This window comes from Hakea prostrata, chromosome 11 (assembly GCF_041222555.1).
Source record: "Hakea prostrata isolate BN-2017 chromosome 11, UWA_Hpros_2, whole genome shotgun sequence".
In the NCBI taxonomy this organism is placed as follows: Eukaryota; Viridiplantae; Streptophyta; class Magnoliopsida; order Proteales; family Proteaceae; genus Hakea; species Hakea prostrata.
In genome coordinates, this window is record NC_142610.1 from 18,666,093 (window position 1) to 18,681,493 (window position 15,401).

General features: G+C 37.3%; 1 pseudogene across 1 annotated transcript; it reads right to left on the reverse strand.

The window, feature by feature from the left end:
* Positions 1–10,625: 10,625 nt before the first annotated feature.
* Positions 10,626–14,855, reverse strand: LOC149000572 (disease resistance protein RUN1-like; annotated as a pseudogene). The gene is made up of 4 exons (XR_016170850.1): positions 14,243–14,855; positions 12,763–13,903; positions 12,129–12,425; positions 10,626–12,023 (listed from the first exon to the last, which is right to left on the reverse strand). The product of XR_016170850.1 is annotated as a disease resistance protein RUN1-like (transcript).
* Positions 14,856–15,401: the final 546 nt, after the last annotated feature.

Below are 15,401 nucleotides of genomic sequence, written 5' to 3' on the forward strand. Positions count from 1 at the left end.
AGTTCGGTGAGCCTCCATGCCCAAAAAATAGTGTAAGTCTCCCATAAGCTTTATAGCAAAGGCACTTGACAAGGCTTTAATAAGCAACGAAATGGCATCATCATCATTCCCGGTGATTAAAATGTCATCAACATAGATCAAAAAATAGATGACAGTCGTTTGGTTGCGAAAAATGAAGAGACTCGTTTCGGTTTTGGAGGCCACAAACCCATGAGACAATATAAAGGTACTAAGCTTTAAGTACCAAGCCCGTGGAGCATGTCGAAGCCCATATAATGATTTCTTGAGTAGGCATACATAATTGGGATTAGTTGAATCAAAATAACCAGGTGGTTGAGACATATACACCGACTCAACTAAATCTCCATGTAAAAATGCATGGTAACATCGAGTTGTTTAACGGGCCAATTATTTGTAACAGCCAAAGACAAAATAAGTCATACAGTAACCGATTTCACAACAGGGCTGAATGTCTCATTAAAATCAAATCCGGGTCGTTGATTATATCCTTTAGCAACTAGGCGAGCCTTATAGCGTGAGATTGATCCATCGGGATTGCGCTTGATGCGAAATACCCATTTACAACCCACTAAGTTATAAGAGGGAGATGGAGGAACCAACACCCAGGTTCCATTAGCAGCGAGCATTTAATTCCTCATCCATAGCACATCTCCAATGCTTATGACCAGCAGCTTGTTTATAAGTGGTTGGAACAAAATCAATAGAATCCGATGTAGTTACCAAATTCAAACGTTGGACAGATTTCAGCTTTCTAGTTTGAGAGCGAGTTTGCATTTTAGAAATTGATGGTTTGAATGACAAATCAATAGAAGTACTTGGCAAATCCTGAATTTGACATTCAGTGAGTGATGATGCAACCTTATTTAATTCACAACCAACAGCTGAATTTTTAATGAAAGTATCAAGCCCATTTGAATTAGCAAGCCCATTTGATGTGTCAAGCATACTTGAAACCGAATTTGGCAACAACCCATTTCCACAATAATCTGTCTCATGTGTCACAACAGCAGAAGGTCTATGTGAACAAGTACTATCTTTAGCTGCCACAAAATCATCAGTCTTAGGTGCCAAAAAATGAGGAATAACAGAATTTCCATTTGTACAAGAGGCTGTCTTATGTGTCATAGATGGAGGAAAAACAGAATTTGTATGAAGCATATCAGGAGTGAGAGGATTATTGCCTATACATTTTTCAGATGAAAGTAATGGAACTGGAGAGGAAAGAACAGTAAGAGGGAAAGAGGAAGCAGGAGAAGAAGTGCTATTAATAGTAGAAGAATGATTAAGAGTACATGAAGTATGAGGAAGAGATGACACAGAGGAAGACACAAACCATGGATAAGTGAACAAAACAGTGGATGTAGCAGCAGCACATGGAAAAACATTTTCTACAAAACGAACATTTCGAGAAATATAAATTCGATCAGTAGTAGAATCCAAACACTTATATCCCTTATGTGGAAGACTATACCCTAAGAAGATACATGGTTTTGAACGAGAAGACAGTTTATTAGAGGCATAATCTCTAAGACAAGGATAACAAAGACAACCAAAAGATTTTAGAAAGTGATAATCTGGAGATTGAGTAAACAAATACTGAAAAGGAGACAAACCATTTAAAGTAGAAATAGGAATACGATTTATTGCATAAACTGCAAATTGAACAGCAGCAGACCAAAAAGTAGGAGGAAGGCCAAAGATGATAAAGAGAAGCTAAAGCTAATTCTACTACATGTCTATTTTTACGCTCAACAACACCATTCTGCTGAGGTGTTTTCGGATAAGAAAATCGATGGGAAATTCCATGAGAAGAAAGAAAAGAAGCCAACTTAACAAATTCACCACCCCCATCAGATTGTAGAGTTTTAATTTTTAAAGAAAAACAATTCTCTACGACACTTTTGAATTTAGTGAAAATGCTAAGAACATCAGATTTTCGAGACATCGAAACAACCAAGGAGTATTTAGAAAAATCATCAATGAATAAAACGAAATACCGATGATTATCAAAAGAACAAAAAGGCGCTGGACCCCAAACATCTGTATGAATTAATTCCAGTGGGGCTGTGCTTACATGAGTAGATTTTGCAAAAGGAAGTGTATGTGATTTGGCACGAAAACAAGCATCACAGTGAGCCAAGTGTCCTGTGAATTGAAGACCAGAAGTACGAAGTAAAGACTGCAACCTTGCAGGAGCCGGATGACCAAGACGAGAGTGCCAATTATTAACAGTAAGAAGAGTAGTAGCAGGAACAGGAGGTTCTTGTGAATGAAAGATAAGATAATAGAGACCTCAATCACTCCAGCCTTGCAAAAGAACTCGGTGTGTCAAGCAATCCTTCAAACAAAAATCAGAAGCAGAAAACACAAAGTAAGCATTATTATCTGCACAAAAACAAGCAACAAATAAAATATTACATTGAATGGAAGGCACACACAAAATATTAGACAACATAAAAGAAGATGAAGCAGGAGTAGATTGCATTAATGAAGAACCAGAACTAGTGATTCGCAAACCTTGACCATTGCCAACAACAATATTATCAGTACCAAGATAAGATTCAGAGATTGCTAGATTAGAAATATCTGCAGTGAGATCATTATTAGAACCAGTGTCAAGGATCCAAGAATTTGGAGGAAAATAAGAAGAAAGAAATGCAGAGGCAGAAAATATACCAAGAAATGCTTGATTAAACCTTTGTGGACAATTTGCACACATATGCCCTTCAAGATTGCATAGTTGACACAGAGACCTTGCTGTACGCAAGAACGAAGGTTCTCTAGTACGAGGAACATCACTACCTGAGGAACGATTGCCAAAGAGATTCTGATTATAGAAAGAACCTCGAGACCCTGATTGAACACCACGAGAGAAGCTTTGATTGTTGCGAGAACCTTGATAATTCCGTCGATTGCTAAAATTATTATTCTGATTTGAATTCCGACGATAAGGAAGTCGATAACCAAAATTAAACCCTTGATTACCATTGCCAGAGCGAGACACAATATTCGCAGTGAGAACCGAAGCTGCAGCGTTAGCAGATGAACTTCTCAAAAAAATTTCATGATTCAGCAAGAATCCAGAAAGCTCATGAAACGACATTGGTTCAGATCGAAGCCGAACAGAGGTGACAACATCACGATACTCATCTCCAAGTCCACGAAGAACCACAAGAAGCAGGTCTTCATCAGCAACAGGACATTGGGCAGCTGCAAGAGCATCTACAGTCAGTCGAACTTCAAGCAAATAATCACTTATACTAGAAGAACCTTTGTTTAATTTGAGAAGCCGATCTTTCAAATCCATGATTCTGGACCGTGAGGAGGATGCATAAATTCCTTTGAGACGAGACCAAGCTTCAGCAGAACTTGCAGCAGTCACAACGTGAGGCATCGTCACTTCGGTTAGAGAAGAAACTAACCAAGACAAGATAAGCTGATCTTGTCTCTCCCAATGATTACGAGCAAGAACATCAGCAACATCAGGGCATTGCAGAACACCAGTGACATATCCCAAAAGACCGTGACCACGCAGAAGAGGTAAGAATTGAGCCTTCCAAAGAAGATAGTTGGTGGCAGTGAGCTTGAGCGGAAGCGAGGGCGCAACATTCAGTGAGATAACGCCAGAAACTGTTGAAGCAGCATCAACACCAGAGCTTGCAGGAGAAGCCATCACCGCCAAAAATCACAAGATCTAGAAGCGTAGAAGAGCAGGGAAGAACCATAACTCAATTTCAGAAGAAAACGATGGATGAATATGGAGTGAAACAAGAGATCCTATTCACGATATAGGAATATTTGAGAAGACCTCCATGAGTTCTTCCATGGCAGCTCCTGAGATCTGAGAAAACCACTTTACAAGAACCAAGAAGATTCAAGAAGTGTAGAAAACAAACAAACACAAAAAACGAGATCTACAAGAATAACCGGATCAATTAGGCGTGAGCCAAAAAAGGCTGATACCAAGGAGAAGCAAAAGGAAAAGGACTGAAAAATCTTTTGGCCCAGATTTCTTTATGTATCTAGTTGAAGGTACTAGAGAAACTCAGAGTAATCAAACCTTATTATCTGTAAATGTAGAGACAGATCCTAAAACATATGAGGAAGCTATGAAGTCTCAGGATGTTGCTTTCTGGAAAGAGGCCATAAATGATGAAATAGACTCCATCATGGGAAATAATACTTGGAAATTAGTTGATTTACCCCCTGGCTCTAAAACAATAGGGTGTAAGTGAATTTTCAAAAGAAAATTAAAGGTTGATGGAACCATTGATAAATTTAAAGCAAGGTCAGTGGCAAAAGGCTTCACACAAAAGGAGGGCATAGATTATTTTGATACTTATGCTCCAGTGGCTAGGATTGCTACTGTTCGAGTTTTAGTTGCATTGGCATCTATATATAAATTTGTCATTCACCAAATGGATGTCAAAACAACATTTCTAAATGGTGAATTAGATGAAGAAATTTATATGCAACAACTTGAAGGATTTGTTGTGAAGGGACGAAGCACAAGGCCCTGTAAATTAGTGACGTCACTATATGGACTCAAACAAGCACCAAAACAGTGGCATGAGAAGTTTGACAAAGTATTTTGTCAAATGGGTTTAAAATACATGAGTCCGACAAATGTGTGTATAACAAGTTTTTTGGAGGAAAAGGTGTGATAATTTGTTTATATATTGATGACATGCTTATATTTGGTACTGATTTAGAACAAGTAGAAATTACTAAAAAGTATTTGTCTGCTAGTTTTGATATGAAAGATATGGGTGAAGCTGATGTCATTTTGAGCATTAGAATAATCAAACATGATGATGGGTTAATGCTGACACATTCTCATTACATTGAGAAAGTGTTAAAGAAATTCAACCATTTAGGTTGTTCACCTGTTAGTACACCATTTGACTCTAGTGTAAAGTTAGTACCAAATGATGAAAGATCTGTGTCTCAAACAGACTATGCTAGTGCTATTGGTTGTCTAATGTATGCAATGACCAGTACAAGACCATACATAGCATATGCTGTAGGAAAACTTAGTAGGTATACTAGTAACCCTAGTAACCTACACTAGAAAGCTGTCTTTATGATTTTTAAATAGCTAAAGGGAACAACTAGTTATGGCTTAAGATACAATGGGTATCCTATTGTTCATGAAGGTTTCACAGATGCTAGTTAGATAACAGACAGCGAAGACCACTCATCCCCAAGTGGTTGGATATTCACTCTTAGTGGGGGTGCAGTATCTTGGGGTTCAAAGAAGCAGACCTGTATTGCTGATTCTACTATGGCAGCAGAGTTCGTGGAGTTAGCTTCTGATAGTAAAGAAGCAGAATGGCTTAGGAATTTATTGATAGAAATTCCAATATGGCAAAAACCTATGCCACCAATATCGCTTCATTGTGATAGTGAAGCAACCTTGGCTAGAGCATATAGCCAGATTTACAATGGAAAGTCAAGACATATTGGACTTAGACATAGTTTTGTGAGGCAGTTGATAGTTGATGGAGTTATTACCATCAATTTTGTAAGATCAAGTCAAATTTGGCAGATCCATTGACAAAAGGTCTTACAAGGGATTTGGTCAAAAATACTGCAAGAGGGATGGGTCTTAAGCCCATTTCCTAAGATCACCAACAAAAGAAACTCGTCTCAATACTTGAGATATCAAATTTGAGTTCAATGAGTAAAGTACTTTGTATGGAGTGATCTGCAAGCACTAATTATATACCATCCCATAGAGGAGTGTTTGGTTCATGTAATGCAGATGGAGGATGAGTTGTACGCTCTTAATAGATCTATAATAATTTTTGTTGAGGTGTTTATTACAGAACACCTTTGATAGATCTACCTAAGTGAGTGCATGAAGTGAGGCCGCTTCATTAGAGTTTGGGCTTAGACTCTAAGGTACTCATGATACCGGGATAAAGACACATGCCTTTATCAGTGTCCTTTTATTGGAGAATATTCGGAGAAGAAATCAAGTGTGTGAGATACGTCCAGTTTGTCATCATAGAATCATCAGTTCAAAGACTTATCTACTGTATACTTCTAATTAGCTATGATGGATTTCACTAAGTGGAGGTTCAAGTTTAAGTACACCTACCATTTAAGCATTTGGTTCCCAGTTGCTGTTGTGTACTTATTTTCATTATATTGAAAATAGTGGGGGAATGTTGTATTATTTTTAATATAATAAAATAATATATGTTTCATTTTATTGGATTTTTAAGTGCGGAAGACTTTCCTTTATCTATTTTAGGAAAGTGTTTTTTATATAGTCCCACATTGGAAACCGAGATGTCGGAATCCAAGTTAAATAATAGGTACTGCCTATTAACTTTGATTTATAATAATAAGACACACCAATGCGTGTGCAGTGTACGAGCGATGACGGTGTACCGTCCGAGCGCGCACGCGCAGCGTGGGCAGTGGGCGTTTTTGGCGTTTATGAATTATGGGTGAGAATCAGATATGCACTATATAATTTTATCAACGGCAGATCTAGGGCGATGGAAGTAGATCCATAAATGATTATTCAATGGTTCAATCTGGACCGTTAGATTGTGCGGCCGAATGATCCAACGGCTCATATCTGAACGCATGCATTTGCATCCCTACAGAGAGGTGCACCCTTACGAACAGAGTCATGAACTGTTCAGCAGAGGCACCTCAATGCCTATAAATAGCCTCTAGTTTCTTAACAGTAAGATAGAAAAAAAATTCCGAAGTCTTCTCTGTTTCTTGAGTTTTGTTTGTGCTTAGCAAAACTTGGGAGATTCAACACAAAAGTTGGGCTTCTTTGTATCCTGGGAGACGGTTCACAGTACCTCATAGCACCTTGATGTGAGGGCGAATTACGTCTTAAGGAAAGCGACGTTGTAACACGCCTAGAAGTTCTACTTCCATACTGTGATCTCATCTTGGTTTCTTTTACCTCAACTACGTGAATCCTACTTCTCCATTCTACTCTCAGCAGTATTACATTCTTTTAGTATAAGCAAAGTTAAGCATGTTCGAATGTTAAATCAAGATGTGATTTTTAACATAGAGAGATTTTGAAAATCTTGAGTATGGTTCAGTTGTTTTTCTCTTGTGATGCCTCTTAGTTGTTGAACTAGTTGTTCTGTAGCCTATCAGGATGGTGGGCAACTAATCTAGTGGACATATTTAACTGCTTGCATTATGTTACTTGCTAAATGCTGTAATATCCATTTTGCATGCTTTCCTCAGATCTCTCGGAAAGCCCAAAAAAATCTCAATTCTTAATTTGTTCGTCAGTTAAGAGTAGACTTCACACTAACTTGATCCATAACTTTTTTGTTGACCTTGTGCAGATGTTGAATGAATCACAGACCCTCTTATCTCCAGATGAGCTTAAGAAACAATTTAACCGAGAAGGTATTAGGACCTTCAAAATATTCATATGATCTGATTGAGTTTCGTATTTAACTATTTCAATGTTGTATTACTCTGGATGAATTAAGGCTTGGGTAGAACTTGTTAATTAGTGAGTGAAAGTCTGTCACCACACAACATTTTATTTAATAGGGGGAGAAGCGAGAAAGAACGGGGGGTTGCAAATAGAGATGAACCTCCCCCCCCCCCCCCAAAAAAAAAAAAAAAAAAGGTCGCTTTTTTTTGGGGGACTCACTATATGACTCTGTTTATCTTTTTCATAGCTTCTTGTCATATGCATTGTTCTGTTTTTGTCTTTTTTTTTCTTTCTTTCTTCCTCCCCTTGATCTTTGGAAAGGTGGTTGGTGCAGTATCTTTCAAATCTTCTTTCTCTTTTCTATGTATGCTGCCATTTCCAACTGAAATAAGGCCCTCAATGGGCATGCTCTTTGTCCAAAATATGCCAATTCTCAAGAGCAAGCCCAGAAGAAAATTATGTGGCTCACATTCAGATGCCTTAGAGAGAAAAATGCAGGGGATGGGAAAGTAGTAATCCCTTGAGATTAGATGGTTAAAAGTCAATATGCTTTTAGGTTAGACTTAAGAGGAGGACTGTGGCTTTCTAGAACTTTAAAATTTTGATATTCAGGTCAATATGCTTCCCTTCTTATGATCACATTTGTACCTTCTCAGGATTATATTAATTGAAAAATGAAGGACTGGTTGGTTAATCAGATCTCAAACTATTTGGACAGTATAGACACAACAAAATGTTTTAGCTGATGTGATGATTATGGTTCACTCAGAACCCAGTAGGGATACAATGCATTATCTTTCAACTTAGATCTAAGATAATTGAGGCTCTTTTTGGTATCAATTATAATTCTCAATTATGAGAATTTTTCATTCTTTTAAATTGTTTGGCATCTATTATCAATTTTATTTTTATTTAAAATAATACAAAAATTATGTGACTTTTTGTCTATTATGGATTATGGGTGAGAATGAAATTCTTCTCATGTTTACTTGAAAATTTTAAAGTTAAGATGGAGTAAAATAGGCAATACACATCCTTTTATGAAATCCATATTTTTTTCCTCTTTTCTCACTCTCAAGTCCTCACACCATAACGCAAGAACGACTCTTGCTTAAGACAAACAGCTTGGCTTCTCACTCTGCAGATCCTGGCCTCTTTTCTCACTTCTCACTCTCTTCTGAGCTAGTCTGTCGATGGTCTTGCAGGGTCTCCATCGGCTTGGAAAGACTGATGTTGGTGTTTATGATGGATCTTGGACTGAATGGGGAGCACAAGAAGACACACCTGTATCCACTTCATAGGTCGAGTACTTTGGAAGAGTTATCAGTTTAATATGCCATGCGGAGTTTCATTTGCCATATACAACAATAGACTTTTTCTGATGTTCTTGATTGAGGCTGGATATCCATTTTTGAATCACAGTCATCTCTCTGAACGGTACATGCATTTATTTTTTCCATTTTGAAAAATCAAACTTCTTGGTTTTACTGATTCTTTCGTGAATGCTTAGTTGAACCTTTCCATCTTATAATCATCTTTTATCATAATCAGAATGGAATAACAATTACACTTATGCATCAATGCGGGATTGGTAGGCCGGTAAAATCCATACTTCTTAGTGGAGAGGTCATGAGAACTCCCACCTTAAGGATATAATCGAGGGGCGCACAAGTTGACCCAGATGAACCTCAGATACCCTAAAAGAAAAAAATATTAGACTTACGCATCAATGAGATATGCTACAGATAAAGTTGAAGAAAATTTTACCATCAGAATTTAGAATATTATTATTGTTCACATCATTCGTGGGAGTCAAGGATAATCATTTATATGCGAGCCATTTGAAGGGTTATCTTAAAGTATTAGGACATCGTCCAAAATTACCCGAGAAGAAAATACTACAAGAATACTAATTTTGAGCTCCTGGGTCTATATATTAAAGGGTTCAAAGCTAAATTCTATATAACATCTTAAAAACGAACCTGCAAGCCTAGTTTGATAAATTCAGTGACTTAGAACTAAATTTATTGTTTCTTATCAATTTTTCTTTATTTTTTCTTTAAAAGGAGAAGCGAAAAAACAAAACACGTTGGATCTACTACGTATCATTCATGATAAGGTGCTTCTAATCAATTTTCACCACTTCATAACTATTCTTCTGTCCAAGAGCTTCTTATACGTAGAGGCTTCAAGCTAGCCTAGTTTTTTCAAGGATTTTCTTCGATAATTTCTTTTGCTGATGAAGACAGCAGCATCAACAAACATTTAAAATCTGGGAATTTACTTTTACTGGTCAAGGTGGTCAGTAAGAATATGCCTAAATCTCAGAATGCATCATATGTATGTACGTCTAAGAGCTAAACACAACTTCTATTATTTCCTTAAATAAACTATCCTCTTACATCTCTAAAAGTCAAAAAAGGACATATAGAGTAGATTCCATACACCAATAACATATCCCAACCTCATTACAAGCTAGACAAAGATCGCCAGAACCTTTTTTTCTCTTCAGAAGGGAATAGGGTTATAGGGTGGCCTCAGTACAAAAACCCTGTAGAACTGAAACAGTTGCTTAAACAATGCCAAACTGCTTTCATTGCAACAAAGCAATTGCAGGCCTCTGGGCCAACATCTGTCTTGTTTTCGTCATCAGGACAACATTACCTACTCCAACAGGAAAAACACCTCATCAGCCCACCCTCTTCCTCTTCGATCCACCTCTTCATCGGCATCATCGGCATCTTCTTCTTCCTCCACCACCCCATCATTGTTACCATCCGACCATCTGAAGAAATCTGCTACCAACTTGGCACTCGATTGTTTATTAGGCATTTGTTGTTCTGAATCCTTATCTTCGAACAACACCTTATAGAATTTAACAGGGATCATCTCTGGTACATACTGTATCACAATAGCATCATTGCTTTCTGCATATACATTTAGTATCTCAATAGCATCATTGCTTTCCAGCGGAAACCCAAACCAGTCGAAGCCTTCGAAATGGTGGATGTAGATTATGTCTCCCTTACCGGTGAATTCACTTTGGTCCCCAACTCTAATGGAATGAACCAAGTGAATCCTTCTTCCTCCTTGACAATGGATATAAGCACGAACCATAAACCTGTTCCTTTCCAGCAGTTTCTTATATCTGGATGCAAAAACAATACACAGAATTGGGGACCCTCGATCATCAGTGACAATTGGGTTGCTTCCCTCAACACCTTTGACAATATCATCAAAAAGTCTTCCCTGCAATTGAATTGTAAATTCCTATCAATCAATTAATTGGTGTCCCCCATTAGGAAAAAGAATAAAAAGTTACAGGAAGAGAGAAGAATAATAGCACCTGCCCGGATATTTTCCTCCTTGTCTCTGTCAATTTGTCGCAACCAATGACCACACACTCTTGTAAAGATTGAGCTCCTTCAGAGCAGTGAATTTTCTCTAGATTTATACAATCTGAAATACGTAGAATCTTCAATCTTTTCATGTATGATATATCTGGTAACTTTGTTAACTTATGGCAACCTTCAATTTTCAAATATTCCAAGGATTCTGCTCCTTTGATGCACTGGATATTCTCTAGATTTACACAATTGTGAATGTGTACGTTCCACAACCTTTTTAGGTTTGAGAATTCGGACAAATCTAGTAACCTTCTTAATTTGGGGCATTTCCCCAAAACCAACTCTCCCAACAATTCTGTTCCTTCAAAACCCTGAATTTTCTCTAGGTTTTCAGCACTGTGGATGTGTAATTTCCTCAGCCTTTTCAGATTTGACAAATCTAGTAACTCTATTAATTTGGGGAAAGGCGTTACGATCAATTTCTGCAATCTTGAAAGGTTTGACAAATCAGGTAATCTTACCAATGATATGCAACAATAGATTGATAATTCCTTCAATAATACTAGGTCTGAAAGATTAGAAATTAACTGCAGTGAAAAACAGTACTTAACTTCCAAAGTAGTTAAAGTGGAGGGAAGCCTTGGAAGACATTTAAGCTTTACGTAGCTAGTCAAATATAGCTCTTGAAGCTGACAAGGAAAACCACTCTTGCTGATTTGAGCTGATTGAAGCATACAGTTCTCCAATGTATATTGTGATGGTGGATTCATTTTTAACACCTCTAAGCACGAGAGCTTTGAAAAGTCATCCGGTAATTTCATAATCATTGTCCCTGTCAAGTCTAAGCAAGGCAATCTCCTTAGTCTACCCATTGAGGTCGGTAGTCTTACCAGTTTACCACAATTTAAAACATCTAGTTTCTCAAGCTTCTCTAACTGCCCTACACCATCCGGCAACTCCTCAATCTTTGTTGTACTTACCAAAAGCTCAACCAAATGTTTTAGATTACCAATGGACTTAGGCAACTTGTTGAAAGACTTACAACCATTGAGAATAAGGTATTTGAGAGAAACCATCTGACAAATGCTCTCTGGTAGTTGCAAAAGAGAACTACAACTGTTGAGATCTAATCTTTGTAAGCAAGGAAACCATCTGAAGAAGTTGGAAGAGACAGAGAAATGATAGGAGCAGTGCAGATCAAGAACCTTCAATTTTCGAAACCGCTGTCAAACAAAATAATACATATAAAATAGCAGTCTTTCAAATTCAAGAAGAAAAAAAATTGGTAATCACACAATTGAAGAGATAAAATTACAATCGTATTCTACCTTTTTATTATTTTGAGGTCCATCTTTCCATCCTTGGAGGATATTACTAGATGACAAGTCAAGATGAACTAGTTCCTCATGATAAAAATTGGCCGGCAGAATTTTCAAAGGACATAAGAACCAACAAAACCATCTTAATTGAGAAGGAAGATGCGAAATATTCCCAGTAATGCGTTTGTTATACTTGTCATCAAGTTTTAGAAACCTTAACTTGGGCATCTTTGCAAAGTCATCAAAGCTTAAATCATCTGTGTGCATTCCATATCTAAAGAGAATACCCTCAACCATTGGAGTGGCCTATAGCAGAAAAACAGTATATATTAAAGTATGAAAATTTTAATGCATACGAACCCCCCTCTATCCACCAAAAAATAAAAAATAAAAAAAATGTAAAACCTTATTTAAAAGGCCTAACTTCCATATTGACCTATATCTTACGAGGCATAGATCAAAGGTGGTCCCAACCTTTGTATTTCTGTGCTATTGCTTAGACTTTAACCCTTTTTTGGGTTTACCACCCCCCTCCCAAAAAAAAGAAAGAAGAGAGAGAGAGAGCAAACATTGGCTATGTTTGTTGCCCATCTTTCACCGTAATAGAAAAGCAAATTAAGAAGAAGAAGAAGATAATATTCACCTTTTCGTTTTTAAACACTTTTGAGATTTCATTAGCAGACCACAATCTAGTGCATTTTGAATGATCCCCATTGCTGTTCATTGAGACAATTCACATCCCCATAAATCGAAGTTCATCATGCATACTCATCCTCTTGTCAATAATCTTCAGGAGGTGCATTTGGGTGAGTTCTTTTATGGCTGATCTTGGATACAATTCACAAGCTTCCCACAACTGAATTATCACATCTACGTCTACTCCAATGAAATGGCATGCAATATCAAGAAATATGATTTTTGCATTATCACTTAATTGGTTGTAACTTATCATTAACCTTGCAAATACTTTATCCTCATAGCTTTTTATCAACATTCCAGAGACCTTGTTATCACGGATATCTTTCAGTCCACCTAATGTATTTTTCCATTCTTCTTTGTTCTTGTCACAAAGAAAAGAACCCAACACTTCTAGGGTCAGGGGTAACCCATCAGCATGGTGCACAACTTCATGCATAAGCTCTGGATAAACCTCTGGAGGGTTACTCGTCGGAAAGACATGCAAACCAAGGAGCTGAAGAGAATTCTCATAATTTAGTCCCTTAGGCTTGTATATTTTAATATCTCCATCAGCTTTATTTACATTCAAACAATGCTCATCTCTAGTTGTAATGATAACCCTGCTGCCTTCACCAAACCAATTGATACCACGGGCTAATGCATCAAGTTGTGTATAATCATTGACATCATCAAGAATGAGTAGAACTTTTTCTCTGTGAAGTCTTTTTTCTATCAATTTTGATCCTTGAGAAGCACTGCTAATGTCTTGCTCCTTGCCCAAGATATCTTTAAGAAGCCGGTTTTGAAGAGAAACTAATCCTTGATCTCCTAGTGAAGCTTCTTCTCTCACATTAGCGAGAAAGCAACTCCCATTAAAGCTTGTAAAGATGCAATTATAGACAGCCTTTGCAATAGTTGTCTTTCCCAGACCGCCCATGCCACATATTGCCACAAACCTTACATCATCAGAACCAATATTTAACATAGGAAGCAGGTTATCAATATGTGAATCGATTCCAACAGGATGTTTATATTCATCCAACGGGACGTTATTTAGTTCTCTCGAAACCCTACGAACAATTGACTCAACTAAATTTAATTGATCCCTGCAATTTCTCAGAGTAAACAGTGGATCAGAGGAATAAATAAGAATATGTATATCTATTTTTCCAAAAAGATAAATAAATTCCCTAAGTCTTTGAAAATGATGAGCAATAATTTAATGACAGTAACGGGTACAAAAATGAGAAATCTAATCTTGTTACAGAGCAAAGGTAATGATGTGTTTGTACAGTTTATTTTCCCATTTATCTCAGAACTACGTCACTCCACATAAAGAAAGGAAACTACATGAACTGTACGGTTCTAATCTGATAGACAGCAAGAAGAAGGTAATTTCTCAAGTTAAAAATATGACACGTACGCATGAAGAGAGCAAGACTTACTCAATAGTAGCATTTCCCTGGAGGGTCGATCCCTTGAGTTTCCCGACCTCTCTCAAAGCATTCTTCCATCTCTCAACATCTTCAGAGCTGTACTTCTCCTGATGTTCTTGAAATGGTCCCTCAAAGCTTATTCCTGTCTGATGTCGAACATCTCGTGGCTCAACATCGATGAATACGGGAAGAATGGTTTGACCTTGAGATAAATGACACTCCCAAATCTCAGCAAGCTCCAAGAGACAGTATTTGCTATGTGCGTAGCTTTTGGAGATGACAGGAATGGAGATTTCAGACCCTCGAATTGCTCTCAGAAGAGAGGGGCAAATCTCTTCTCCTTCCCAGAGTTCTTCACTATCTATGAAGGTATGGATTTTTTCTTTCATCAGAGCTCTGGAAAGTAGAGTGACAAAGTTTTTCCGAGTATCTGGGCCTCTAAAGTTAATAAACACATCATAAGAAGAAGGTCGACCGGACGGAGTAGATGAAGAAGCCATTAACTTGCAGTTGCAGAAGAGTATTTGGTGCTTCTCTTTTTTCCTTTGCTTGTAAAGCTTCCGGAGCTGATCGCTTCTTCTTGGGTATAAAATTTGCGTTTCCTGCATCAATTGTTTATTGTGCAAATCGCATTGGATTCCCTAGTGGTGGATTGGTGGATATCATTTCAACTTTGAAAAGTAGTGCAACGAAGCAAATCGTCTTCTTTTGCTTTCTTCTTTCGGTGAAAGTCTTCTTTTTTCTTTTATTATCTTTTTCCTTTTTTTTCGAGGTGTGGGGAGAGGGGTGTAAAATGGATGAAAGTCTTTCGATTCTTTAATTAATATGGAATCTTTCAAGTTAAAAGTAAATTAAAATGATTGGACGGAAAAAAAGAAGTAAAGAAGTGGTACCCAAAGAGAGATGTTTGCCTTTTGGTTTGTGGGAACTGAGTTTAGATCTAGCTTTCGCATACCTTGAGTGTTCTTTAAAATATTATTTGTTATATATAATATAAATATAGGCAGAGATTTGCTCTTAATTCTAGGGAAATTCAAATGCAAAGAGAGATTAACCAAACCCATAACATCAATCAATAGAGGATTGATAAAATCATCAAATGAGTAGTATTCATATGATTCAAAATTCAAGATTGATGTTATACTCGTCCAAAGTTGAAGTAAGGCTT